The sequence below is a fragment of the Nycticebus coucang genome, chromosome 10 (assembly GCF_027406575.1).
Source record: "Nycticebus coucang isolate mNycCou1 chromosome 10, mNycCou1.pri, whole genome shotgun sequence".
In the NCBI taxonomy this organism is placed as follows: domain Eukaryota; kingdom Metazoa; phylum Chordata; class Mammalia; order Primates; family Lorisidae; genus Nycticebus; species Nycticebus coucang.
In genome coordinates, this window is record NC_069789.1 from 32,830,309 (window position 1) to 32,844,558 (window position 14,250).

Consider the following 14,250-nt stretch of genomic DNA (forward strand, 5'->3'; position numbering starts at 1 on the left):
TCCCAGCTGGTTTCCACAAGCACTTGAGAGTGACCAACTTCCTCCTGAATCTTCCGGCAGTTCACTCCCATCCCTAGAAAGCCGGGTCCCTCAGAGTGTCATCTGAGGCTCCTGTATCTGAACAGAGATATGTCCCACACATTTTCCATGCCCTCTGTCTAATCTTCTAAAAGTTTAGTATTCTGGATGATGCTACTGAGATATAGGAATGATTTATAAAGCTTTATTAGAGTTCTGAATCTACATCTTTCTAGTCTCTGCCAGACTTCGGAAGACAGTGCCTCAAATTAGAAGCAAAAGATTTTCTCTGACCTTCTTCTGCCCTTCTGCCTCTGGCCACTCACTCTCTCCCAAGTCTGGCCATAGAAACCAAAATCCCTTTTCTCTAAGCTCATAGAAACCAGAACCCCTTTTCTCCAAAACCAGCCATAAAAAACCCTCAAAATATTACTCTTAACTTTCCTCCACCTTTCTGTGTTAAAACTAGCCATAAAAAAGTGATCTCACCTACTTTGCTTGACAGTTAGGTGGTGAAGACCCCATTCTAGCGTGGGTCCTGCCCCTTACCCAGGAGGAAAGGGTGCATATGCTCAGAGAGGCCAAGAAGAAGCATCTGGAAAGATAGGCTTTATTGGCTTTATTGGGTTTCTCTGTTCAGTCTGTTAGCATTTTTTTTTGTCCCATTATATTTTTATGTGACTCCATACTTTGTTGAATCTAAGCATAAAAATGGACAATTTCCCTTGTATCTTTTGGGTCTTTGTTTTGAAGGCCCCCATGTATACATGTTAAATAAATTTGTGTGTCTTTTTATTTTATTTTATTTTATTTTTTAGATTTAACACTAAATTTTATAAAAATATGGAACGCTTCACTAATTTGCGTGTCAGCGGGGCCATGCTAATCTTCTCTGTATTGTTTCACTTTTAGTATATGTTCTGCCGAAGTGAGCACTAAATTTGTATTTCTTTTCTCTAGTGAATCTGCCTTTTGTGAGTTGCTTTTTTAGTGAACCTTCAGAAGGCCGAGGGGGGAAGTTCCCCTTGACCCCTTCTATTCCAAGCCAGTGACGCATGAATCTTTGGCTTATAGAGAATAAGGAATCAGGTAAAGAGGTTTTTTGGAACTCAGCATTAAAAAATAAGTAAACTATGTCAAAAGGGATTGTCAAGTTCCCAGACCCTAAGTGCAAACAGAGAGATCCAAGCACTACTTGGGACAAACCTCATGGGGCCAGCACATCTTGCTGGCCAGTGTCCACTCCTGACTTCCATGGACTCCTGAGGTCTGGGGTGCAGTGAGTAGAAGTCTTTTGACTAATCTTAGCTCTGCCACTCATTAGTGACTGTATCTAAGTAACTCAGGGAGTGAGGTAATACTTACCAGGTGGCTGTGGGGCTTGGTTTTTGTGGAGCACCTACTATGTTATCAGAACCTGAGCAGTTAGCATCGTCATACATGATATCTTGTTTAATTCTATCGTTGCCCTGCTTGGAGAACATGATTCTTACTGGTGTGAGCTCCAGAATTTGAATTTTCTTCAAAGCCTGAGCTCCTCACAGCAAATCGCCTTCTCCTTGACTTCCCATTAGCATGAAATGAGATAAAGTATGTGGACAGGAGAAGCCACCATGGACAGTGGGAATCGGTAAGAGACTAATTTTCCAAAGTTAGATAAGAGAAAATAGGAGGAGGAGTGGGCATTTCCCATGTACTGAGCGAACACCTGTGGGCCACACTCCATGCCAGTCACTTCCCGTAGATGAGCTTACTAGATTGAGCCTGCCTAACAACCTCGGCACTGGGTCAGTCACTCTGTCCCAGAACTGGCCTGGCAGGGTGGACAGAGCCTGGACTTTGGTCATGTCTTGATGTGACACCCAGAGACACGACCTATTTGCTGTGTGCCCATGATTCTGCCTTTTGGGGTCTTACTTTCCTCATCTTTGGAATGGGGGCATTAGTACTGTACCTCAAGAATATTGTGAAGAATGGATACTAACTGAAGTAGCATACGTATAGCCACCCTCCAACACATGGCATATGGGAAATCCCCAGAAAATGTCCGTTCTGTGGAGGGGGTGTCACTGTCATTATTCCCATGTTCTGTGTTGGGGGGGAATAGGCAGTCAAACCAGAGGTGGGTTGGCACCTAGAGGTGTACGCTCTGGTTTCTCTCTTTACGCATATGACTGCCTGTGAACTGTGTCAGCATCCAGCACAATCCCCTTTAAATATTTAGTGCCAACTGTGGCCATAAGTGTATAGGCTCACTTGGTCTTCCATTGACTAGTTCCTTGGAGAAAACAAGAGATTTGGCAGAGAAAGTGATACATACAGAAGACACAGGCCCCTCAACAGGCCTGTTGGAATTGCTGCCTAGGCGGAGAGAAGAGGAGGCCTCCCTGGATTCTAGAGACATGCTTTGACGTCAAATCTTTAAAGCAGAGGCCAGATTGTACCTGTTTCTCAGAACAGCTCCTCTTCCCCCTGTGAGTTTCCCCTTTGACTTTGGGCAGCATTTCTAGCATCCAGCAGGTGTGGTCATCTGTCATGATGCCGTAAGGATGTGAAATATTGCATAGGGTCGAAATCCCAACTTTAAATGTCTGTGCTGAATTTCTTAAATTATTCATGAAGATAATTTTGAAACATGAAAGAAAGTTTGGGAAGTAGAGTTAACACTCATCATTCTCCACTCTAACACCATCATTTTTATTTCAGTATGTTTCATTCCAAGCTAATCCATATGGATACATATTTTTATGTAGTTGTTTCATTGTATACATAAAAATCGCTTTTCCACTTAACATAAGCATTTTGCATGTGGCTATGTGATCTTTACAATTATGCTTTTTAATGGTTGCATCATATTCTTTTCAGGGGATGTAATATAAATTAACCTTTTATTGGTAAATATTTTAAATTTCTTCTATTTTTTTCCTTCTATAAATAGTGCTACAGTATTCATACACAAAATTTTATTCCTTATCTTGGGTTCGTTCATTGGAATAGATTTGCAGAAGTGAGATTTCTTGGCTTAAAGGTTTTAAGCATCTTTCTAGTTCTTGATGTTGGGTGCTTTCTGATAAGGTCGAACAAACTTATGCTGTGTCCTTTTGCTTATAAATAAGACTGAGATACTTGCAGCCCATGTTGTAATACCAAGTGTTGGGATAGTATTATCTGTCTGTCTGTCTATCTAGTATTCTGTATTCTCTCGTGTCCCAGGTGGTGAAGGCAAAGAACAGACATATTAAATAAGTGTTCCTGAGGTAAGGGATCTAACAGGTTGCCCCCGGCTGACACATTCATCCTGTCTCAGGACCAAACTCAACAAATGATTTGTGATGAGATGAAGGGGCAGAGAGGAGAATTTAATTGCAGATATTCCACTTCCTTTCTAACCCTTGGTCCCCTTGGGGTTCTTGGTGTGTCCTTCTAAGACTCTTTTTTTTTCTCTTGGAAAAGCTTTTCAAGGGAAACTCAAGATTTGTAGCCAGTTCTGACTCGGTGGATACAGCTGTGGCTATGAAAGGAGCTACTTGACTGGAAGTTTGGTCCTGAGCAGGAGGGATTTAATCAGAGACCACAGTGTACGGCGGCAGCACAGCTCTGTGAGCTGAGGCTGAGAGGGGAAGTGGCTTTGCCTGCATATTGACCTGAAGTGCAGCTGCTGCCAGGCCTGGGAGGAGTGAGGTGGAGGAGCAGGGGTCTTAAGTTTACAGGTGGGTGGAGATGGTGTTCCCACAGGGCTGTGGACAAGGCTGCCTAGTGAGGGTGGCACCTGCCCCTCCTCGCTGGTTGCTCGGCTGCCTCAGCACCTCTCCTCCCACTTACACCGCGCTGTCTCCTGGGAAGAAAACTATCGTTTTATTTTTAAATACAATTGATTTTTACAGAAGGCACAGGGGAAAGAACTTTCTAAAGCACCTCTTTTTTATTTTTATTTTTGGTAAAAAGACATTTTCTAGTCCAGTTTGCAGTAATTTATTATTTCTCTAAGAGAATCTGGTTTAGCTAGAGTTGAGAAGCCTGGAACAGGAGGTGGGGCTGCAATTAAAAGAGTTGACAAGCCTGGAACAGGAGTTGGGGCTGCAATTAAAAGAGTTGAGAAGCGTGCAACAGGAGGTGGGGCTGCAGTTAGAGTTGAGAAGCGTGAACAGGAGGTGGGGCTGCAGTTAAGAGTTGAGAAGCCTGGAACAGGAGGTGGGGCTGCAATTAAAAGAGTTGAGAAGCGTGCAACAGGAGGTGGGGCTGCAGTTGGAGTTGAGAAGCGTGAACAGGAGGTGGGGCTGCAGTTAAGAGTTGAGAAGCATGAACAGGAGGTGGGGCTGCAGCTAGAGTTGAGAAGTGTGGAATAGGAGATGGGGCTGCAGCTAGAGTTGAGAAGCCTGGAACAGGAGGTGGGGCTGCAATTAAAAGAGTTGAGAAGCCTGGAACAGGAGGTGGGGGTGCAATTAAAAGAGAAAGGATCACACCTGTGGTGCATCTTCCAAGGGTACATGTGAGCCTTGGCAAATGTGGAATGTAAATGTCTTGTCAAAGTAAGTAGGAAAATGCCAGGAGGGCTATGTCAACTAATGAGATGAAAATGTGTCAAATATCCTCTCCTCTTTCTTGGCTTGGCAGAAGGCAGACCGTGGGTGGCCCGGCATCCTCCCTTCTGCGCTCGTGGACATCCCCGGAATCCTAACATCACCCAGGGATGCTGGGAGGAACTGGGAGCTGACCTTTCCGTTAGGAAAAAGCTCTGAATTTCAAATCCGGGCCTCACAAGACATAGTCTCACTCTGTCACCCTGGGTAGAGAGCCATGGCATCATCATAGTTCACAGCAACCTCAAACTCTTGGACTCAAGTGATCCTCTTGCCTCAGCCTCCTGAGTAGCTCAGCTTACAGGTAGATGCCTAGCAATGGGATTGCAGGATCAAATGGGAGGTCTAGCTTGAGTTCTTTGAGGATTCTCCATACTCCCTTCCAAAAAGCTCTAAGGTAGGAGGAGGTGGAGCAAGATGGCGGCCAAGTAGCAGCTTCCTTGCATCTGGGCACCGTGAGTCTGGGGAGATAAGACTCCAGGTATCTCTGGCTGGTGGGATCTGCCTATCATCACCCCTGTGAGGATACAGGGAGTCAGCGAGAGACTTCTGGACCCCAAGAGGAGGACTAAAACAGTGGAAAAACGGCAAGTGGTCGCGTGTGTTCAATCCGTCTAAACCCGCCAGCAACTGTAAGTTCAGTAGCAGCGAGACTGCAAACCATAAAGGCCTTACCTGTGAACTGTTTTGGTGTCTTTGGACTTGGCACTCAGTTGAACTGCCTTGGGGAGAGCCTGAGCGGGAGTGCAGAGAACTTTGGCCGTTGTCTAGGGCCCCAGTCTGAGCCGCTGAGCCAGATGGAGCTAATAGTGTTTGGCTGTGGGCCACAGGGAGCCATTGTGAGCCATCTGCCCCGGCAAGCTCCGCCCCCAGGGTCGCAGAGGTTGAATTGGGTGGGAGCTGGTAACCCAGCAACCGAATAGCCTAAGGGTGGGGTCTGAGCCGCCTTGTAGCCCTAACCCTCAGGGGCAGAGTGAGACCGGTTTTGGCACACTGGGTAAGTGGATAGCCACTTCAGCAGTGATTCCAGCGACAAGCACTTTCCTGAGAAAGCTTCTGCTCAGCAAGTTTATAAGTTCAAAGTGCCTTTTAAGTGGGCTGAAGAGAGATTTAGGGTGTCTGCCTGCTGGGGTTTGAGAAATCAGCAGCCTCCAGTCATATCAGAACTGTGATTAACATCTCATACCCCAGAAGACCACGTGTTGCCCAGACAATATTCAATAACATATAATACTGCTTTGTTTTTGGCTGTGTTTTTTTTTTTTTTTTTGGTATGGTTATTTTTTGGTTTTTTTTTTGTTTGTTTGTTTATTTCGATGTTGGTGTTGTTTTGTTTTTTAATTTCAACCTTTTCCATACAGATCCTTTTTCTTTCTCAATTTTTCTAGTTTAATTATAATTTCCCATTGCTGCCTTTTTCAATAACTAGAACTTCATTTTTGCTAGTGTTTCTACCACTATTATTTGGTTTTTCACCCAATTTTATCCCATAAAGTTTTCTGTTTGCTTGTTTTGGTTTGATTTATAGCATTTTTGTCTTTCCTCTCTACTTGGTGGAGGTGGGGTACTGTGTCTGATCAGGTTAGCAAAGAGCTGCTGACCTCAAGGGAACAATCCAACTGGGCACCCCCAGAAGGTGGGGTTTTTTTTAAGGTTGTGTCAAAGTACCCTAATGTACACCTATACTGCTCTGTCTCCCTCTTTCTGTGCCTCTTTTCTTTTTGTCAATATTCCTTTCACTCACCCCCTCTCCTTTCTCTATTTTTCTTTTTTTTCTTATCACTCGGTCCTCCTTTCTTTCATCCCTTTTTTGCCCTTCAACCTTCTCACCCTTCTGGTCCTGTAACCCATAGTCCACAGGCATGAGAACTTAAAGAGTAAGAGGAAGTGAAAGGAAAATTAGGGCAAGGAAACAGATAAAAGAAATCACTCCAAGAGCAAGAGGAAGTGAAAGGAAAATTAGGGCAAGGAAACAGATAAAAGAAATCACTCAAGAATCAGTAAAAAACTCCAGGCAACATGAAGAACAAGTCCAGAACAACCCCGCCAAGGGACCATGAGGTAGCTACTGCAGATGATTCCACCTATAAAGAAATGTTAGGAATGATAGACAGGGAATTTAGAATACACATGTTGAAAACAATGAAAGAAATGATGGAAACAATGAAGGAAACTGCTAATAAAGTGGAAAATAACCAAAAGGAAATCCAAAAACAGAATCAAATAAGAGATGAACCATATGAAGAATATAAAAAGGATATAGCAGAGCAGAAGGAACTGAAACAGTCAATTAGGGAACTTAAAGATGCAATGGAAAGTATCAGCAACAGGTTAGACCATGCAGAAGAAAGAATTTCAGAGGTAGAAGACAAAGTTCTTGAGATAAGTCAGATAGTAAAAAAGGCAGAAAAGAAGAGAGAGGGAAAGCAGAACATTCACTGTCAGAATTATGGGGCTTTATGAAGAGTTCCAACATACGAGTTATAGGAATCCCAAAGGGGAAGAAGAATGCCCCAGAGGAATGGAAGCCATACTAGAGAATATTATAAAAGAAAATTTCCCAAATATCACCAAAGGTTCTGACACACTGCTTTCAGAGGGCTATCGGACCCCAGGTCGCCTCAACTCTAACCGAGCTTCTCCAAGACACATTGTGATGAACCTGTCCAAAGTCAAGATGAAAGAAAAGATTCTGCAAGCTGCCAGGAGTAAGCGCCAGTTGACCTACAGGGGCAAATCCATCAGATTGACCGCAGACTTCTCTAATGCAACTTTCCAAGCAAGAAGACAATGGTCATCTACCTTTAATCTACTTAAACAGAACAATTTCCAGCCCAGAATTCTGTACCCTGCTAAGCTAAGCTGAAAAACTGACAGAGAAATCAAATCATTTACGGATATACAAACATTGAGAAAATTCGCCACAACGAGACCAGCTCTACAGGAAATACTTCAACCTGTTATGCACACTGACCACCACAATGGATCAGCAGCAAAGTAAGAACTCAGAAATTAAAGGACAGAACGAAACCTCCACACTGCTGCAAAAGATAAAACTAAGCAATGGACTCTCACCAAATAAGATGAATAGAATACTACCACACTTATCAATTATTCCCCACAGAAGAGACATAGATTGGCTGACTGGATTAAAAAACCCAAGCCATCCATTTGCTGTCTGCAAGAAACACACCTGTCTTCAAAAGACAAATTAAAGCTCCGAGTCAAGGGTTGGAAGACAATTTTTCAGGCAAATGGCATTCAGAAGAAAAGAGGAGTTGCAATCTTATTTTCAGATACATGTGGATTTAGAGCAACTAAAGTCAAAAAAGACAAAGATGGTCACTTTACATTGGTCAAGGGAAAAATACAACAAGAAGACATTTCAATTCTAAATATTTATGCACCCAATTTAAATGATCTCAGATTCTTGAAACAGATCTTACTCAGTCTGAGCAATATGATATCTGATAATACCATAATAGGGGACTTTAACACTCCTCTTACAGAGCTGGACAGAGCCTCTAAACAGAAGTTCAACAAAGATATAAGAGATTTAACTGAGACCCTAGAACAACTGTGCTTGATAGACGCATATAGAATACTCCACCCCAAAGAAAAGAATATACATTCTTCTCATCACCCCATGGAACATTCTCCAAAATTGATCACATCCTGAGACACAAAACAAATATCAACAGAATCAAGAGAATTGAAATTTTACCTTGTATCTTCTCAGACCATAAGGCACTAAAGGTGGAACTCAACTCTAACAAAAATGCTCAACCCCACCCAAAGGCATGGAAATTAAACAATCTTCTGTTGAATAACAGATGAGTGCAGGAAGAAATAAAACAGGAAATCATTAACTTCCTTGAGCATAACAACAATGAAGACACAAGCTACCAAAACCTGTGGGATACTGCAAAAGCAGTTTTGAGAGGAAAATTCAACGCTTTAGATGCCTACATTCGAAAAACAGAAAGAGAGCGCATCAACAATCTCACAGGAGATATTATGGAATTGGAAAAAGAAGAACAATCTAAGCCTAAACTCAGTAGAAGAAAAGAAATATCCAAAATCAAATCAGAGATCAATGAAATTGAAAACAAAAGAATCATTCAGAAAATTAATGAAACAAGGAGTTAGTTTTTTGAAAAAATAAATAAAATAGGTAAACCATTGGCCAGACTAACGAGAAATAGAAAAGTCAAATCTCTAGTAACCTCAATCATAAATGATAAAGAGGAAATAACAACTGATCCCACAGAGATACAAGAGATCATCTCTGAATACTACCAGAAACTCTATGCCATGAAATTTCACAATGTGAAGGAACTGGATCAATATTTGGAATCACACCCTCTCCCTAGACTCAGCCAGGAAGAAATAGACCTCCTGAACAGACGAATTTCAAGCACTGACATCAAAGAAAAAATAAAAAATCTTCCAACCAAAAAAAGCCCTGGTCCACATGGCTTCACTCCAGAATTCTATCAAACCTTTAAGGAAGAGCTTTTGTACTGCAGAAATTATTCCAAAAAATTGAGGAAGAAGGAATCTTCCCCAACACATTCTATGAAGCAAACATCACCCTGATACCAAAACCAGGGAAAGACCCAACCAAAAAGGAGAATTTCAGACCAATCTCACTCATGAATATAGATGCAACAATTCTCAACAAAATCCTAGCCAATAGATTACAGCTTATCATCAAAAAAGTCATTCATCATGATCAAGTAGGCTTCATCCCAGGGATGCAAGGCTGGTTTAACATACGCATGTCCGTAAACGTTATCCACCATATTAACAGAGGCAAAAATAAAGATCACATGATCCTCTCAGTAGATGCAGAAAAAGCATTTTGATAAAATCCAGCATCCTTTTCTAATTAGAACACTGAAGAGTATAGGCATAGGTGGCACATTTCTAAAACTGATTGAAGCTATCTATGACAAACCCATAGCCAATATTTTACTGAATGGAGTAAAACTGAAAGCTTTTCCTCTTAGAACTGGAACCAGACAAGGTTGTGCTGTGTCACCTTTACTATTCAACATAGTGCTGGAAATTCTAGCCAATACAATTAGGCGAGACAAGGAAATGAAGGGAATCCAAATGGGAGCAGAGGAGGTCAAACTCTCCCTCTTTGCTGACAACATGATCTTATACTTAGAGAACCCCAAAGACTCAACCACAAGACTCCTAGAAGTCATCAAAAAATACAGTAATGTTTCAGGATATAAAATCAATGTCCACAAGTCAGTAGCCTTTGTATACACCAATAACATAGTCAAGATGAGAAGCTAATCAAGGACACAACTCCCTTCACCATAGTTTCAAAGAAAATGAAATACCTAGGAATATACCTAACGAAGGAGGTGAAGGACCTCTATAAAGAAAACTGTGAAATCCTCAGAAAGGAAATAGCAGAGGATATTAACAAATGGAAGAACATGCCGTGCTCATGGACGGGAAGAATCAACATTGTTAAAATGTCTATACTTCCCAAAGCAATCTACCTATTCAATGGCATTCCTATCAAAATACCAACATCATACTTTCAAGATTTGGAAAAATGATTCTGTGTTTTGTATGGAACCGGAAAAAACCCCGTATAGCTAAGGCAGTTCTTAGTAATAAAAATAAAGCTTGGGGCATCAGCATACCAGATTTTAGTCTGTACTACCAAGCCATAGTGGTCAAGACAGCATGGTACTGGCACAAAAAGAGAGACCTAGACACTTGGGATCGAATTGAAAACCAAGAAATGAAACTAACATCTTAGAACCACCTAATCTTCAATAAACCAAACAAGAACATACCTTCGGGGAAAGACTCTCTATTCAATAAATGGTGTTGGGAGAAGTGGATGTCTACATGTAAAAGTCTGAAACTGGACCCACACCTTTACCCACTCATAAAAATTGATTCAAGATGGATAAAGGACTTAAACTTAAGGCATGAAACAATAAAAATCCTCAAGGAAAGCATGGGAAAAACACTGGAAGATATTGGCCTGGGGAAAGACTTCATGAAGAAGACTGCCATGGCAATTGCAACAACAACAAAAATAAACAAATGGGACTTCATTAAACTGAAAAGCTTCTGTACAGCTAAGGAGACAATAACCAAAGCAAAGAGACAACCTACACAATGGGAAAGGATGTTTGCGTATTTTCAATCAGACAAAAACTTGATAACTAGGATCTATAGAGAAGTCAAATTAATCTGCATGAAAAAAGCCAACAATCGCATATATCAATGGGCAAGAGACATGAATAGAACTTTCTGTAAAGATGACAGACTAATGGGTAACAAACACATGAAAAAATGTTCATCATCTCTATATATTGGAGAAATGCAAATCAAAACAACCCTGAGGTATCATCGAACCCCAGTGAGAATGGCCCACATCACAGAATCTCAAAACTGCATATGCTGGCGTGGATGTGGAGAGAAGGGAACACTTTTACACTGCTGGTGGGACTGCAAACTAGTACAACCTTTCTGGAAGGAATTATGGAGAAACCTTAAAGCACTCAAGCTAGACGTCCCATTTGATCCTGCAATCCCTTTACTGGGCATCTACCCAGAAGAAAAAAAATCCTTTTATCATAAGGACACTTGTACTAGACTGTTTATTGCAGCTCAATTTCAATCGCCAAAATGTGGAAACAGCCTAAATGCCCACCAACCCAGGAATGGATTAACAAGCTGTCGTATATGTATTCCATGGAATACTATTCAGCCATTAAGAAAAAGGGATACTTTACATCCTTCATATTAACCTGGATGGAAGTGGAAGACATTATTCTTAGTAAAGCATCACAAGAATGGAGAAGTAGGAATCCTATGTACTCAATTTTGATATGAGGACAATTAATGACAAGGTTATGGGGGGGAAAGCAGAAAGAGGGACAGAGGGAGGGGGGTGGGGCCTTCGTGTGTGTCACAGTTTATGGGGGCAAGACATGATTGCAAGAGGGACTTTACCTAACAATTGCAATCAATGTAACCTGGCTTATTGTACCCTCAATGAATCCCCAACAATAAAAAAAAAAAAGAAAGAAAATGTGTCAAATATTCTATGAAACAAGTGTATGGTGCCCCGTGATCATATTGATGTACACAGCTATGATGTAATAAAACAAAAAAAAAAAAGAGTTGAGAAGCCTGGAACAGGAGGTTGGGCTGCAGCTAGTGTTGAGAAGTGTGGAACAGGAGGTTGGGCTGCAGCTAGTGTTGAGAAGTGTGGAACAGGAGGTTGGGCTGCAGCTAGTGTTGAGAAGTGTGGAACAGGAGGTGGGGTGCCATTGGAAAAGAGCTTTGTCTTCTGCCCCAGCTACTCTGTTCTCTTCTTTATAACCCTTTCCAGGTGGGTTAAAACTGCATTTGTCGGTTGTGTCACATACACTTTGGAAAGTAGGGATAGAATGTATCAGCAGCTTTCCTCTTCCTCTTGTGTGAACACCTCAGAATTATTCCTCTCCAGTACCCTGGTTGGAGCACCCTCCTTGTTTCTCCATGGATCACTTTATAGTGAAAATCCTTAGTCACAAAATGTCTTTAGCAAGAAGCTAAGTCTATTCTTAAAAATTTGCTTTCTAGTAAATGGTATTTCAGTTTTAAATTAATTATTTTTAGGGGCTGAGTCTCATTTGGTCACCCAGGCTGGAGTGCAGTGGCTGGAACATTACAACCCTGAAGTCCTGGGCTGAAGCAGTATCCAGCCAAGCCTCTAGAGTAGCTGGGACGACAGGCACAGGCCACCACTCCCAGCTTGTTTTCTTTAAAAAACAAACAACAACAAAAAATACATGTATATATATATTTTGAGGCAAGGTCTTACCGTGTTGTTTCCCAGGTTGGTTTCAAACTCCTGGCCTCAAGGGATCCTCTCACCTTGGCTTCCCAAAGTGCTGGGATTACAGGCACAAACCACCACACCTGAATATAGTTGAGGTAGTTTATAATGTCTTAGCTTGGCAATGTGCTTTTTACCTTTTAAGAAATGGGCCATGGAAATATAAATTATTGCATCTTTCTGACATATTTGGCAACCTGGCTTTTTTCCAGAATTGGTTTGGTTGTGGTGGTGATTACTAACAGTCATCCACTAACAGTGAAAAGTAGAGCGTTGATGAGAAGGGAATCAAGTAGTCATTCACATGATATTTTTGGTAACTTAATCTGCCTTTGAGCATATGGTCTAGTCAGCTGAAATAATTTCATAGTGGTAATACGTATTTCAGTGAAGGGAGATTAAAAATAGCCTATTTATTTTCTTTTTTATCCTACAGTAGTATTTTTATATCTCTGTTAACAAATACAGTGTTAGCCACTTAAATTATATGAAGGCAGACTTGGACGATTTAGCAATTCATGTAACATTTCTTATTCGTTATATAGTTTGATAAGGGTATGTATGTTTATTTTAGATGTGTTTCATAACTGAAAAATGTCATCATAGGTGGTAATAGTCTTCATATTGGACATGGATATTAGATGAAATATTCTAATATTTCATATTAGATGAAATATCTTTACTGTACAGATTTGCTCTTTTGTGACTCAACTTTGGGCCCCTCCACGGCACCCCACATGAACACCCGTCTGGGTAGAGTAGGTTCTACCTACTGGCATGACCTGGCCCAGTCTTCAGGCATTGGTAAACACAGCGGTGCTAGAATATTCTAAATACACCAGCTCTTTGCAAATCCTCCTCTCAGAGGTGGAGTCTTAATTCTCCACCCTCTCCAATCTGTGAGCTGGACTGGACATAGTGAATATACTGGCAAAGTGACATGAGTAATTTCTAAGACTGGGTCCTCAAGGCATGGTGCCATCTTCTAAGCTCATCTCTCAGTCTCCCTGTCCCTTCCCTGCTTCCCGAAGTCACTCACTATGGAGGAAGCAGCTGCTGTGTGGGGAGGCCTCACACAGCCCTATGGACAGGTCTGAGGACCAGGCCTCCTGCAGTAGCCATGTGAGCAAACCATCTTGGAGGCAGACCAGCAGCTCTGACCCCACATCTCAACTGGAGCCTTGTTAGACACTGTGGGCCAGAACCATCCAGATTCCTGATTCCTGGGCACTAAGGGAAATAGTAAATGTTGACTGTTTTAAACTGCAGCTGTATCTGACGTGATTTGTTCTGTAGCATTTGATAACATAAGTCATGTAACCTTTCTGGATCTTTCTTTCCTCATCTGGAAGGTGAAGGAACAGTACCCTGAACAAGTCGATGGTGATGGAGTAGCATCGGAGAGCTGGCTGTCCTCCGCTGTCCAGTATCGGAGAGCTGGCTGTCCTCCACTGTCCTCCTCTCCCTCTGCAGACCTCTCCTCCTGCACCCTGCCCTGGCAAGGGCCACTATTCCTCTAAGCACAGTCCCCCCCTCCAGAGTCCTCCACACCTTGCCTCTGGCAAGAGTCAAGGTGGCTTTTAATTAATTTATTATTTTTTTTATCTTGGAGCAGAGACAGATCAGACTGGGAACATAATGGAGAATATTCTATTAATAACTAAACATATTTATACCAACTTAATTTTTATAACTGTTCCAATAAACAAAGCTATTGGATTGGCTGTTTCTGAAAATAGTGTCATATTATTTAGATGTCATTGCTGTTTCATCTACTTAGAATTA

The 14,250-nt window shown here is 41.7% G+C and overlaps 1 protein-coding gene and 1 pseudogene across 2 annotated transcripts in view; one reads left to right on the plus strand and one right to left on the minus strand.

Moving 5' to 3' along the window:
* Window positions 1–14,250, plus strand: part of GALNT2 (polypeptide N-acetylgalactosaminyltransferase 2) — a 247,658-nt gene that overhangs the window by 114,378 nt on the left and 119,030 nt on the right. The gene's annotated exons all lie outside the window — the stretch shown is intronic.
* Window positions 856–954, minus strand: LOC128597891 (uncharacterized; annotated as a pseudogene).